Source organism: Callorhinus ursinus, unplaced genomic scaffold (genome assembly GCF_003265705.2).
Source record: "Callorhinus ursinus isolate GAN/ISIS: 27379988/994484 unplaced genomic scaffold, GSC_fseal_2.0 scaffold1, whole genome shotgun sequence".
In the NCBI taxonomy this organism is placed as follows: Eukaryota; Metazoa; Chordata; class Mammalia; order Carnivora; family Otariidae; genus Callorhinus; species Callorhinus ursinus.
The window spans coordinates 126271054-126285955 of NW_027397063.1; positions in this window are offsets into that span (position 1 = coordinate 126271054).

Sequence of the window (14902 nt, forward strand, 5' to 3'; positions counted from 1 at the left end):
CACCACTCCAGCAACCCTCAGTTTGTTTCCTGAGATTAAGAATTCCTCATATCAGTGAGGTCATATGATACATGTCTTTCTCTGATTGACTTATTTCACTCAGCATAACACCCTCCAGTTCCATCCACGTCATTGCAAATGGCAAGATCTCATTCCTTTTGATGGCTGCATAATATTCCATTGTGTATATATACCACATCTTCTTTATCCATTCATCTGTCGATGGACATCTTGGCTCTTTCCACAGTTTGGCTATTGTGGACATTGCTGCTATAAACACTGGGGTGCACGTACCCCTTCGGATCCCTACATTTGTATCTTTGTGGTAAATACCCAGTAGTGCAATTGCTGGATTGTATGGTAGCTCTATTTTCAACTGTTTGAGGAGCCTCCATACTGTTTTCCAGAGTGGTTGCACCAGCTTGCATTCCCACCAACAGTGTAGGAGGGTTCCCCTTTCTCCACATCCCCGCCAACATCTGTCGTTTCCTGACTTGTTAATTTTAGCCACTCTGACTGGTGTGAGGTGGTATCTCATTGAGGTTTTGATTTGGATTTCCCTGATGCCGAGCGATGTTGAGCACTTTTTCATGTGTCTGTTGGCCATTTGGATGTCTTCTTTGGAAGAATGTCTGTTCATGTCTTCTGCCCATTTCTTGATTGGATTATTTGTTCTTTGGGTGTTGAGTTTGATAAGTTCTTTATAGATTTTGGATACTAGCCCTTTATCTGATATGTCATTTGCAAATATTTTATTCTCATTCCACTTTAGATATGTGGCTATCATATTTTCAGATTCATAATAAAACACATTTGATAACAAAACATAATACTGGAAATCAGGACTTACAGAATTCATTTCTTTGAAAATAAAACCCTAGTAATTAAACCGAATTAACGGTCCATTTGTTTATTATAAATTTTCTACCTTTGTCACTTTGGGGCACTTTAAGCAAAGAAACATGTCAAGGATGAGTCAGGGAGACTGAGATCTGAAGAGCTCAATATTGTGTAGAGGAACCAACCAGGAAGATTTTGTGATTGGACTATCATATCTGTACAAAGTTGATTAAAGTACATGTCTTCTCCTTCCAGAAAGCGATGGTCAAAATTTTCAGTGGACCAAAGTGAATATATCTACTGGCTTTGCATCACAGTTTGATGGGTTGCCAAGTCTTCTTTCCTTCTTCATTATATAGTCAGGTTCTCAAACACTAGCCTGCCATGTTACTTACATTATACAGTAGAGCCCATTTCATAGCTACGTTATTCATGGTGAATACTTTTGTTCTAGCTTGCTTTTTGTGCTGACATCTGGCCTCTGTTTATACCTCAGGTCGCATCTCAGCAAAGTGACCAGAATCCTGAATTTCTGATTTTGTAGGCCAAATCTGAAGGAAACTACAGTTTCTCTGAACCATTCAAGCCTAAATATGGCATAGAGTGGGGGAGACAAAGGTCAAAATAAAAGAAAATTAAAAAGGAAATGAAGTATTCAGTTACAATATGAGAAAGCTCCAAAATGCCACTGGATTCACTCTTTTTGTTACAAAGGTCATTATAACTTGGATGGCATTTCCACTAACTGAGAACCCTCAGTTCTCAGTCAAGCATTTTCTACCCTACAATAGAAAGCTTGTGCAATGGGAACTACTGGGTTTGTTGCACTGTAATCTCACTGTGAGAGTTTATTGAGGTGGTGCGAACTGCTCCTAATTCCATATAAGGGAAGTAAACATGATGTTTGCATAAATTTGAAAACTGCGTACCACAGATGGTGTACAAGAGCAAGTAGAATGTAGTGAATCAGTTAAGTGTAAAACTCTTCAAAGAATCCAGACATCATCTCAATATAGCATGTCTTAAGCCCCTGTTCTGTCCTTTGTTAGGCATTTATTAGGATGAGAAAGCCAGAGTCCTTATGCAAGGAAAATCAGAGAAACAGGTCATGAAAAATTAACTGTAGTAACATTCATTCTGGGATTGGAGTGTGCCTAAGGTACACTGAAACATATATACAGAAAATTATTCTTCCTTGGAGGAGGGATAAAATCAGAGAAAGTGACATTTGAATTGGACAAGTAAGATGTATAAGTAGGAATGTTGGCACAAAGTTGTGTGCCTTAAAAAAAAAACAAAAAACAAAAAAAACTGATGTGAACATGTCATGGGAGGGTTTGTGATTCCTCACAAGGCTTTAGTAAACAAGCAAAAGAACTGGGCCTAGAAACAGTGCTGTTTGCCATCTTGAAGTTGGGTGCTTTGTTCCATACTTCAACCACTGTATTGTTTGTTTTTTCCCCCAGGAACTGTGAGATACAGTTAATGGCAATTGCTCCTGATCTTGTTCACATGCTACAAAGTGAAGTGGAAAAGTAGCAAGTAGCCCTGAAGTCCAGGAGAAGGATATTTTGTTCCTCCTGAGAGTATTGAAGGGAACATAATTTGGTGTCCATAAACATAAAACAATGGATTCTAGACATAACACTAGAGAATAGGTAGTTTTGTTGTCTTTTCTTATGTCTTTATTGAGTTAAAATATGTAGGGAAACACCCACAGACATGTTCCAATTACACGAATCTTCACTAAGTGAGGACACCTGTGTGATAAGCAGTGCGATCAAGAAACAGAACATGACCGACAACCTCAGAAGTGCCCCCTTCTTGTCCCCAAGTCACAATCATTTTTCTGACCTCTCATAGTTTACCTGTTTTTGAAATTTTTGTAAATGGGATCATTCACTGTGCCTTCTTGTATCTGGTTTCTTTGGCTCAACATTGTGTGTAAGATTAATTCACATTGTTGTGTGTAGCTGTACCTCATGCATTCTCATTGCTGCTTAATATACCATTGCATGAATATATTACAAGTTGTCTCTCTTCCTACTGTGAGGGGCATTTGTGTTGGACTATGAATAATGACATTAAGAACACTGTAGTACTATCTTTTGTTTTACCTAATTGTAAAATTTTATAGAAAGAGCTGTATGAGGTAAGTTAAAAAAATGTAAGTGAACTTCGTTACATTTCTTACAAGTACTTCAGAAGTAGGAATAGAAAGGGAGGTGATAAAAGAAGTGGAAAGAGAAAAAGGAGAAAAAAATGGGGGTGCTGTTGACTATGTTCTCCCTGATTTATAATTATTATGGTAATTGTGATAGTGATCATTAGGGTCATGACAGTTCTAACTATTGAGCATTTGGAGGGTACCAAGCACTCTACTAAATGTTACATGTCTGTGATCTCTTTTAGTGAGAACTTTATAATAATCATATTTTATGGAGGAAACTGAGACTTACATATATCAGGCTACTTGCTTAAATCACACAGAAAGGTGTGGAATCAGAATTTGAGTTCTACAATCTGTCTCTAAATTCTGTGCGCTTAACCACTGTCTTTTCCATTACTTCTTAAAATGTAGGAAACTGTGTTCCTATTTCACAGCTGAAAAAACGATCAGGAAGGTAACTGACTCAAGGTCACAGAGATAGGAAGCGGGGATACAAAAAGACTGACCTAGAAGTCCAGATTTTTAAAAATACTGATCCAGAAGAAGGCACAAGAGGAAAAGAACTAGAATAAGGAACAAAATCACTAAGCACATTTATGACTTATGTTTGACCTTGAAAAGAAATATCACTTTAAGTACTTAAGAATGGCAGATTTTAATACAGGAAATAAGTTATGCAGGTGATGGTAGGGCCAAGCCAAAAAGTGAATAGGACCGCAATTCCGAGATTAGCATTAGTAGGAAAACAACCACCCTTTACAGAGTACAGGGACAACTGGAGTAAGCGGTATTGTACTTCAAAGGTCTCAGTTACTGATAATAGCTGGAACCATAGTGTCTGTTTGGTGCAATAGGATAGAAGTGAACAGACATAAAACTGGACATCCTGAATGGAAAAGACCCAAGAATTACCAGAGATGCCTCCAAAGCTGAGGGGAGAATCTGGGTTTATAGGAGGAAGAATATGTAAGTAATTTACCCTGGCAGAAGAGAGAGCAGTAGGAAAAACGGTAAGTGCCAGCACAGAATCCTGGGCTCCACCCCAGAAATTCAGATTCACGAAGTCTTGGATGAGACTTTGGACTCTGCATCCTACTGAGGTCCGGGTGCTGCTGATAATAGCTGGCCCATAGAAGGTACTGGAGTAGTACTGTTAGAGCATTTAAGTGCAGACATTTACTTATCCAGTGAGTCATTCAGCTGTTCCATTAGAGGATCTTCTGATCACTAGAATATGGTGGATATTAATATATCCAATATATGTAATATCACCCACCCGCACTATAGCAGCCTCCCTCCCCCCACCAACACACACTTAAGTGTTGGCATATGGTAGAAGTTCATTTATTTATTCAGTTATGGATAAATATCTGTCAGCTAAAACATCACTTCAGTAACATTTTTCACTTAAAAATGGAAGTAAGTCAACCGTTATTTCAAAGTCTTTTCATGAGCATCTTAAGTGGTTAGAAATAGCATCTTTATTTTACTATGACATCTTTATTATATTATGACACTATGACATGACTATTTTTACACTGACCTAAATTCTTAATTTAGGATTCGGCACATGGGTAGGCAAGTGTTGATTTTCAGTGACAGTGTAATGCTTCACTGAAATACACTAATAGCAAATTTGCCAACCTTTATTTAGTAGTAAAAATCCACATGGTGATTTTAAATGCTACAGTTGTCACGTTATTCCCTCTCCTATACAGTCAAGACTTCACTCATAGGACTAAACACATGTTGCCCAATCCAGAAAGCCACTCAGACATATTTTATAACTTCAGTAAATCTTTATATACACACACAACTTCTCCTTTCCTCTTAGTTTTCATTTTCTTGATCTCTCTCACAGTAAAGGACTCTAATCTCCTATTCTTTCTGGAATGGCTTAGTGTTTGTAAGCATGGATTGAGCTTCCCTTGTCATTTGGTCAAAAACCTTTAAAAGATATGAATCTACTTTGCATCTGGAACTCAAGATGCAATTTCCTTTACAAATTAGGATGTTATTTCAGCTCTTTAATCATGTGTTCCTTTCCTAGGACTAACATCCATTTGTTTCCTGTTCTGTCTTCTCTGAGCCAAATTTCTAGTTTATTTTATGATTGTGCTTGAGAGCACAGGCATTGAAATATTTTTGCAACACATGTGTCATGCTGGAAATATTGTGGCTTAATGTGGACTTATTTATTTTCAAGTTTAAGTTATTATGGATGATGAACATTTAAAAAAATAGTATATCTCCTAATATAACCGTTCTTTACTGAAATGTTAAATGCCAGTTCTTTTCTTGAGCCATGAAAAGTTCAGTAAAGTAAAAGAAAGCAGGGACTATGGCAAAATTCAGTTATCCCTTTCTAAAGTAATGTGCAAAATAGATGATTCAGCAGGACTATAGGATATAAGGAACGCTCTCATGTAGAATGATTTTGATCTCTTCCAGGTGACTAAGAATTACAAAGAGATATAATTCCCATGCAAAGCCATACTTGAATTCTAGGGAGAACAGAACTCTCAGGAATGACTCTTCCTATCTTTAGGCAAGAAATTGCCTTGGCCAATTCACAGACTAAATTAAAGTTACCTGGAAGAAAAGACCCTACAGCCTTCTTTGCAACCCTCAGTCCAATATTTAGGAGCCCCCACTGTTCTCCCTTTTTCATTGCACATGCATGAATTTTCTATGCATATGCAAGGCTTGTGCTGACCCTGCCTTATGTACTTTGTATGGTTGAGGCTGAGAATTACATTGCTTCTTTCCTTCTATAACCTGGCCAAATTTTTAAGGAAAAAAATATTAAGAATGGGATTTCAAAATTGTATGTGGAATAGATAAATGGAGGTTACATGCATTAACCAGAGTGTACAATTTTTAAAGTAGGTGTCTTTGAAGGCCAGATTCCTTTCTTCAAGGAACCAGAGACAGTGACCAAGGTACTCAGTGTGAATATTTGCTACTATGTGTCTGGGTTTTTCAACCTGGCTAAGAGATTTAATTGTTTCTCATGGGAATCTGCTATATATTGGTGTATCTCTAGAGTCAGGAAATAAATAGGGGTGATATAAACTTGGCAGCTCTGTCTTGTAGGCAGTCTGCATGCTGGTCACCTCAACGAGGTTGGTCCTCACTGTTGGCTAGAGGAAGCAGGGGACACAATTCCTAAGAGGTGAAAACCATTTGAAAACCAGTTGAGAAGTTTGAGAAGAAGTCATGGGATAAGCTTGAACCCTGGCTCAGCTGCTCAAGTCTTGCTGTGAATCATATCACTTTATTTTTTCTTTTTCCCTTACTCTAGCATAGAACCGAGTGATTTCTCTTTATAGAGTTGGATTGTAAATTCCATAAGTGCAGGAACTATATCTGGTTCTTCACTTCTGTATGCCCATCATATAAGATATCATCTGGCATAAATTAGAAATGTGTCTAAGAAATCAATTAAGCAAAAGCTAGAATTCAGGAACTGAAGAGACCAAAAAAGAAGTTTCCTTGACTTTTTGTATCAACTTCCCCTATATACTAGAGTTTTCCTTTTTAGAGCAATCATCACCCCATTTTTTTTAAATGAGATTATTTATGTAACATAAAAATCACTTTTAAAAGTATAATTTAGTGGGTTTTATTATATTCATGAGGTCATACAAACATCCCCACTACCTAATTCCAAAACATCTTCATAAGCCCAGAAAGACACCCTGTATCTATTAGCAGTCACTCCTTATTTCCCTCTCCTCCCTTACCCCCTGGCAATTACTAATCTATTTATATTGATTTGGATTTCATATTAATGGGATAATACAATATGTGGCCTTTCAAGTATGGTTTACTTAATTTCTAAGGCTTATCAACATGTACCACTTATTGAAAAGACTATTCTTTCCTCATTGAATTGTCTTGTCACCCTTGTTGAAAATAAATTGACCATGAATCTATGAGTTTCTTTCTGGAATCTCAATTTTATTCCATTGATCTATTTGTTTACACTTATCCCATTAAGTCTTTATTTCCATAGCTTGTAGTTTTGAAATCAGTAAGTGTGAGTCCTCCAACTTTGTTCTTCCTTTTCAAGAGTATTTTGTCTATTATAGGACTCTTACACTTCCATATGAATCTTGGGGTCAGCTGGTCAATTTCTGTAAAGAAGCAATATGTTAAGAATATGTTAAGTCTGTATATCAATTTATAGAGTACTCCCATTTTAACAATAGTAAGTCTTCCAACCTGTGAACATGGGATATCTTTAAATTTACTTAGGTCATCTTTAACTTCTTTCAGTGATAGTTTTTAGTCTTTAATATGCTAGTCTTGTACTGACTTTTGTTAAATTTATTCCTAAATATTTTTGATGTCATAAATGAAATCATTTTCATAATGTCATTTTCAGATTATTTATTGCTTATGTGTTGATAATGCAATTGATTTTTGTACGTTGATCTTGTACCCTGCAACTTTGCTGAATTCATTTATTAGCTTTAATTATATGTGGAGTGCATGTGTATTCTTTTTCTTGCCTAATTTCCCTGACTAGAACCACCAGTAAAATGTTTTAATATATGTGGTAAGAGCATACATCCTTGTCTTATTTCTGTTTGAACACCACTTCTTAGAAATCAACATCATATACATATAGTCCAAATTTTTTTTGGTTTATCATTAAGTGTTCTTCCCAGCCAAAGTTTTGATAAAACTTCTGACACATAGCAGCATTCAGTTAATAGCATTGAGGGGGGAACATATGATAAAATGGAAAATATAACTTGTCTTTAAAACTCATCTCTTGGGGCACCTGGGTAACTCAGTTGGTTAGGCATCCACCTTCAGCTCAGGTCATGATCCCAGGGTCCTGGAATCGAGCCCCACGTCAGGCTCCCTGCTCAGTGGGGAGCCTGCTTCTCCCTCTCCTCCCTGCTCATGTGCTCGCTCCCTCCCTCCCACCCTCTCTCAAATAAATAAATAAAACATTAAAAAAATAAAACTCATCTTTTACTAGGGAAAGAGAATGCCTTCTCACAGAGGGCAAAAATGATAAATGTTATAAGAGAATTGCAGGCAAAATACTATGGGCCCTCACAGGACAGAGAGAAGATATTCCATGAAAAATTAATAGAAGGCACTGAGAGGAAGGAAATGTTTAACTTGGGTCTAGTAGAAAAAGCAATGCTAGAAAATACAGTGACAGAGAACTTGGGTTTTTAAGTGAGGCAAAAAATGTAAATAAAACACAGCAGTGGGAAAGCAGGCAGCATCTTTGGGGATCCATGAATAATTCAGTTTTAAGAAGCTTATATTATCCCTGGGAATCAGTTTGAAATAAGGGTCAGGAGCTTCTGAGATCATGAAGAGAGCCAGTGACAAGGACAATAATTTTTAAATAGTGGGATTTATATAAATTTTTGAACTGGAGTCATACTATCTAAATTTTAATAGAACTTAATATGTACAAGGCACTATTTTATATATTTGATATGTGTAGCAGAGGCTCTTAGTAAGCATTCACCCCTTTCCACCAAAGGCTGCTTTCAGAGAACACCTCTGGCTGTCTATACTTGAACTATTTCCTTTTGGGTGCAGTAACCCACAAATCACACATATAGGACAAGACAGAAATTATGGGTAGTTAATGACCCTGGAAGCAGACCTCAACCAATGGCAGATAAAAAAAAAAAAAAAGAAGTAGGCAGATAATATTCCATCATCCTTGGCCCTGGTGAGAATAACTCTCTGCTGTGTTCTATACTGTCTCCCAGTGGAATGAAGTTCTGGTTGATCACATCAGTAGCTTGCTTGATATCGTGCCCTTGATTTGTGTCCTTCTCTTCCCTGGTTTACTCTCCCACTCCCCGACTATGTTTCCTGGAATCACTTCCCAGATAAACTATTTGCACTTGCCTATTTTTCTCAGGGTCAATTTTTGGTGGAACAAATCCTAGAAAATGTGTCATCTCCTTTATTACTTAAAATAACCCTCAAAATGTCTTCATTTTACAGATGAGAAGTTTAGTCATTTGTTCAGGACACAAAATTAGAAAATGACACAGACAAAATTCAAACCCAGGCGGTCAGTCTCTTAACTTCTATTAAAGACTAGCCCTTCTTCCCCCATAGTGATAGATCAATTCATCAGCCACATCTTTAATACTTTTCAGTGGCTCCCACATCAACAAACTGAGGAAGAGTATCCAGGGTGTGTTTGTGGATAACAGTGCAATAAACAGAACCAACCATAGATGCTCAGAGAGAAGCCATGTTTTAGCAGCCCCTTCCAGACTTTCCTGCTGCTCAGGGGTTGTGGTGGTGGGGGTGGGGGTGGATGGATAGGTGGGCCAGAGTGTATCATAAATCATTTTTGCTACTCATGAAAACACTATTAGTGAACCCAAAGATGTTCCTATTTTTCTGGGTGGTAACTGGGTCGCATTGAGAAAATCATTCCCCCCAGACCACTTGATCACTTGACCTTACCAATTTCAAATTTCACAGCCACTGTTGTTGAGTCTTTGCTATAGCTCTGCCTTCTGAGTTAAGGAAATTGCAGGTATTTGAGAGCCTGCAGGCCAAGAGGTGTGAAAATAGAAGGGCTGGTGGTAGCCATAAACTCCAGAAAGAACCAAAGTTTGGGAGTGAATTCTCCTGAAAGTGTCTAGAATCAGTATGCTCTGTTAGACTTTCGTCCTGCTGTAGGCTTGTGTATTGAGGGCAAACAATCCAAACCTCACAAACAGGCTTTAAAACTTATTGTTCCTTATAAGCCAAAGAATACTTTTATTATCTTCGTCAAGCTACTTGACATATCTGTGTTACAGAGTCCTCATAAATAAAAAGGACAAAGAAGTAGCTGTTGTTGTTGAAAGATATAAGCATTTGATGCATTTTTGTTCAAGCATTACAAGATATGCAAAGTAGCACTTTTTTTTTCTTTTAGTGCTGTTTCGCAGAAAGGATTACTCTCAATATCAGTTCCAAGAGATAGTAAGAGAGAAAAGGATTCTGGTGTCAAATAAATTAGGAAAGTGCTGCATACACTATAACCTCTTCCAGGATATTCATAATACACATGAACACAAAAGAGGTTCTAGAAAGTCCTGCAGTGAAGAAATTGCTTAAACTAGTACGTCTCAAATTTATTTGACTACAGAACATTTTATTCATCTAAAAACCATTCACATTCCACAGGACTCATTTTCTGTGAATATATTTTAGGAAACCATATTCCAGAGCAAAGAATGGATTGGGAGTTTTCTTTAGAAAGAAAAAAAACCCAATGTGTTTAAAGTTTGAGCTATGAAGCATGTAAACACAATTTGGTGGCTGCAAATGATTAGGAAAATGGTTTAATGAAAAACAGAGCAGAAGAAGTGAGAAACAATCACTGAAGAATTTTCTTTCAGTGGCATCTTGCTTTCCCGCAGCTCCACGTTGGTCCTGCTTATTTGACCAGATGTCATTCCTCCCCTCACTGGTGTCTTGCCTTTGCTGGTCCTGTTCTTGCTCCCTAAGGCCCCCATTTGCATAGCAGAATAGTGTTAGAAAGGAATATACTGTTTACTGAAGAATTTGTAGGCTAGACAGAGGGGGAGGTTTTTATCATGCACCCCAGCAAATATTTTTATTATTCCAGAGCTTTTAGTTTGTGGCCTCAAAGGGGGGATTCTTTACCCTTCTCTTCCAGTTTTCTGTTTCTTCCTCTCTCAGATCCTCCTAGAAAGCTCTAGGTCTCTTCCCTGTACTATGTTGCAAATTCTACTCTCTCCTGCTACTACTCCAGATTTGTATCCTCTGGTCCACCTATGTATATAGACAAATATAGAAGCACCTCTAGTTACTATGATGTTCCATGATGCAGGTAGCAATTTAATGGTTTTCTTTGTTTATTTGAGCAAGCTCTTTAGGGTCTCAACCCCATTCAGCTTGTTCAAGTGTTTGTTTTCCCCCTCAAACACTCATAGGAGTGTTCCCATTTAGCATTCTAGTGAATGAAATGTCCTTATCAATTTCATCTTAAAAACTAAGAACTAACGTGTTCCACAAGTTTTCTACTGTTGCCCTCTTCAATTCCTTGACAAACAAGGATTTTACATTACTTTTTAATAAAATAAAATTGAAAGTGTGCTTCAACTAAAACTTTTGTGTCTTCAAGATATTCTGTTAGAATTTGATAAATAAAAGTATCCCTAATATATAGGGGAACCTCTTTGGGATTTTACGGGGATAGGACTCCTAATAGAGTATCTCCAAAGTATTTCTGGGCCAGGTCTCTATAACAGACAGTTGTATTTTGACAGCTCTATTTTTATCTTTCCTGGTAGAGAGTGGTCATTGGGTATCTCAAAATGCAAAGACCAAGCAAGCTCAAACATAATCCTTTTAAAAATCAGGAGCTTCATCGAAATGTTCATTAGCATAAAGGCTAATTGCTAATAGCTAATTCCTTTTACCATTAGCATTGATGTTGTTAAAACCACAATAAGATGCTTATGTGAAGCAGAAATAATATCATGTCCTCTTAGACATATGGCCTTAGTGAATGAGAGTTCTACAATTTTCTCTATAGCACCTATTCATTTAAAACATCTTCTAGTCTATTGGTATTTTCTTACTAATCTTCCTCAGCTACACCCAACCAGCATTTCTGGTATGAAAATGTAGACTTACATATTTATGAGAAGTTACATAAGAGTTTCTTTAATTAATAGACATTAGAATAGTAACATCAAATATTTTCTTTTTTTTTCTCATGAGTAAATCTAGTTTATTATCTTATTCTTAAACAATGGGATTTGCTGCGCCATAAGCCAGTTGGATAAACACCGTTGGGGAACCCATAGGAGCCAAACTGCAGAGACAGCAGATTTAGTAGGGTTGCTTTTAAAAATGGAAAGTGACATTAAAAATGGCATAAAGAAGGCATGACACAGTGCAGATTGAGAAACATCTTCACTAGAGACTTGCATAAGTATTTAGATTTCTGATTTCCAGATGTCAAACTGGTAATATATTCCCTTCAAAATTGTATTATAATTACCAAATGTGTCAGTCACTCTTGGCAGCGGGTGTGTAGGTACATTGCATTTGGGTCTAACTTCTGATAAATATATGGTGTGAATAATTACTCATTAGGTAGGGACTGAGTTTTTCTAAAACTTGGCCTATTTTTTTTTTTTCTAGAAAATTACCAGGGGTGGACTAAAGAATGGGTATCCCTTTGGATCATATTGATAACTAGATAATGTTTTAATTGTGCAGTGCTCTATAGGAGTCATTTGTAGTAGTTTATATTTTATACAGTACATTAGGGCCGTATATCCAAATGCAAGATGGATATTAGATATATTCTGTGTTTAAAAAAATAAAAATCTCTTTTGATATTCTCACTTTTATGAGAATGTTAATCCCCTGATTTTTCTTCCTGAGATTCATTACCTGTCCATTCACACTTTCCTTTATACAAAAAAGAAAATTCATCTTAGAAGATCTGGGGAAAAAATATTATGATGTACTTCTCAATGTGAAAATGGAAAAATGGGGATGCTTTTTCACTATTAGTCCTATTTTATTGAGAATGTGAAAGTCCTAGGTACCTATCCTTGCATTAGGACTAGAAAAGGTTCTTCAGGGAGCTTTTGAGGTCTTTTGTCACTGCTGCAGACCAAGCAGGTATGGGGCTGAGTAGCATCAAGTAAATGTTTTTTTCAGTATCACCACTTCCTTACTTATGAAATAGTTAAATATTTGGTTTGGTAGGTTTTTCTAACACAGAAATAATCTCTAATATTTATACCTTACTTTTTTGTTCCTCCTTACGTCCTTAAACAGGGCAGCCCAATAGCCATGTGGTTATTAAACTATAAGAATTCTTCTCTGGCATCAAGCATGATCTGCCTCTTGAGTGTTATCCCACTGTACATTTTATTTCCTGATTTGTTTCTGGATTCCCTGGGTCCTGATCCCTGGGATTATCTCCTGATCACAGCTTTCCACTCTCCTTCTTAAAGCTGATAACTGATGTTATTGTATTAGACTTCATCATCTCTATTCAGTTATACATAAAGGTCAATTCCCCATGCTGGGATCATTTCTTGGGAAGAGCAGCCAACAAAAAAATGCAAATATGTTTCCTTACAATGCTCATCAGAAAGTCTGAGACAAAGTCAGTTGTATTGAATCATGGGTCAAGTGTGTGTGGCAGTTTTGTAATCAAACTCCCTGATTCCTTGATGCTTTACTTCCAAGTACCAGAGCTCACACCACCTATTTTCTGCTCCCAGAAAAAACCCAAACTGGGTTTTAATAGTTCTACTGGTACAAATAGAGTTGTGTATCTCAGTGATAATTAGTTAGGTATAAATTGTGTAATATTATGGAGGGAGATCAGATTTGGGGTTAGAAATTATGAAACTTGGGTCTGTATTATTGATTATAGCCTCTGTGTGATCTTGGATGAGTCATTTGAACTCTCTCAATCTCATTTGTAAAAAGAAAATATTAACAACAATGACAATAATACCTAACTACCTAACTTGAAAGATAGCTGTGAGGAATCACAGAAAATTGCTTTTTTTTTCAAAGAAAATTACTTTTTAATCATGAAAAGATCATTGACAATTCTAAACTGACAGGTTTTATTTTCTATTTAATACTTCACCTTCTTCTAATTGGCAACAAGGACCCATCCTGTAGTTCCTGTGAGCTACACCATTTAAGCACCCGCTCATTCCTGATCAGACCCGAAAGATCCCAGAACGTTGCCCTTTCTATTCTCAATTGGGTGAGTTCTGTAACTCCCAGCCTGGGGAGGTGAGATTCTCTACATCCTGGATATGTAGTGACATAGTCAACAAGAATTCACATGAAGGTACAGGGAGATGCAAGTATGGGAGATCACCTCTTGTTGTGGAAAGACCATATGCCTTAGAACCAGACAGACCTGGATTTGAAAATTGTCTCTACTAGGTACCAGCTTACTGTGTGATCTTAAGACTTGCTACTTAATCTCCTTCAACCTCGTTTGATCTGATCAAAGTGAAGAATAAAATCCACTTGTAAAATTGCATATTGAACAATTAGCCCATGGTAGATACTATTATTCACATTCATGGAATGTTTCTACAAAATTTTGTGAAAAGTTTTCTAGCTTAGCTTCATGAGGAGTATTTCACCTTGAGGTGTGTGATAAAGGCAGCACTGAGGGCTCTCATACTTAATATGTTGCTTTCCTGAATACTTGCACTTGGGGATATTCTCTTAATGGGAATGTGAAATAATTCAATTAAGAGCTTAGTGTGTGGAACAGTTTTAGTGTTAATTTTTAGAGGGCATATGAACCTGTACTTTCCTCACCAAAGGAATGAAGAGAATATCATTTAGGTTTTGGGGAACCTACATGGGGCAGGAATTTGGCAGCAGAGATCTTTTTCCTGAAACTTCTAAAGTCTTTGGATGTAGGAGGCCACATACTTTTAGAGGACAGAGGAAGTGAGAAAGGAAACTTCTTAATGGCCTTAAAATCTTAACTAAAAGAGCCTGCATTTGGAGACAGAAAATTTAGATTTTGAATCTTACCTTACTGCTTCCAGGTTTTGTGATCGTGGGCAAGTCTCTTAAGCTCTCTGAATTTACAAAGGGAAAATGTCACTACTCATAATCACAATAACAGCATTAGTAAAAATAATACTACATCATAAAATTTTTTGTGAGGATTAAAATATCTGAAGTATTTAAAATTTCTATTTAATAGAGATAAAACAAATTACAACAACAGTATTATACATTGGGAGGTCTTAATTTTTGTTCAGTTCACTTCATTCCTTCTTGTAATAAAGGGAACAGCATTCCTGTGAGCCACCCCCCTTTTCACCCTCCTATCTCTGGGTGTTTTGCTATTGTATT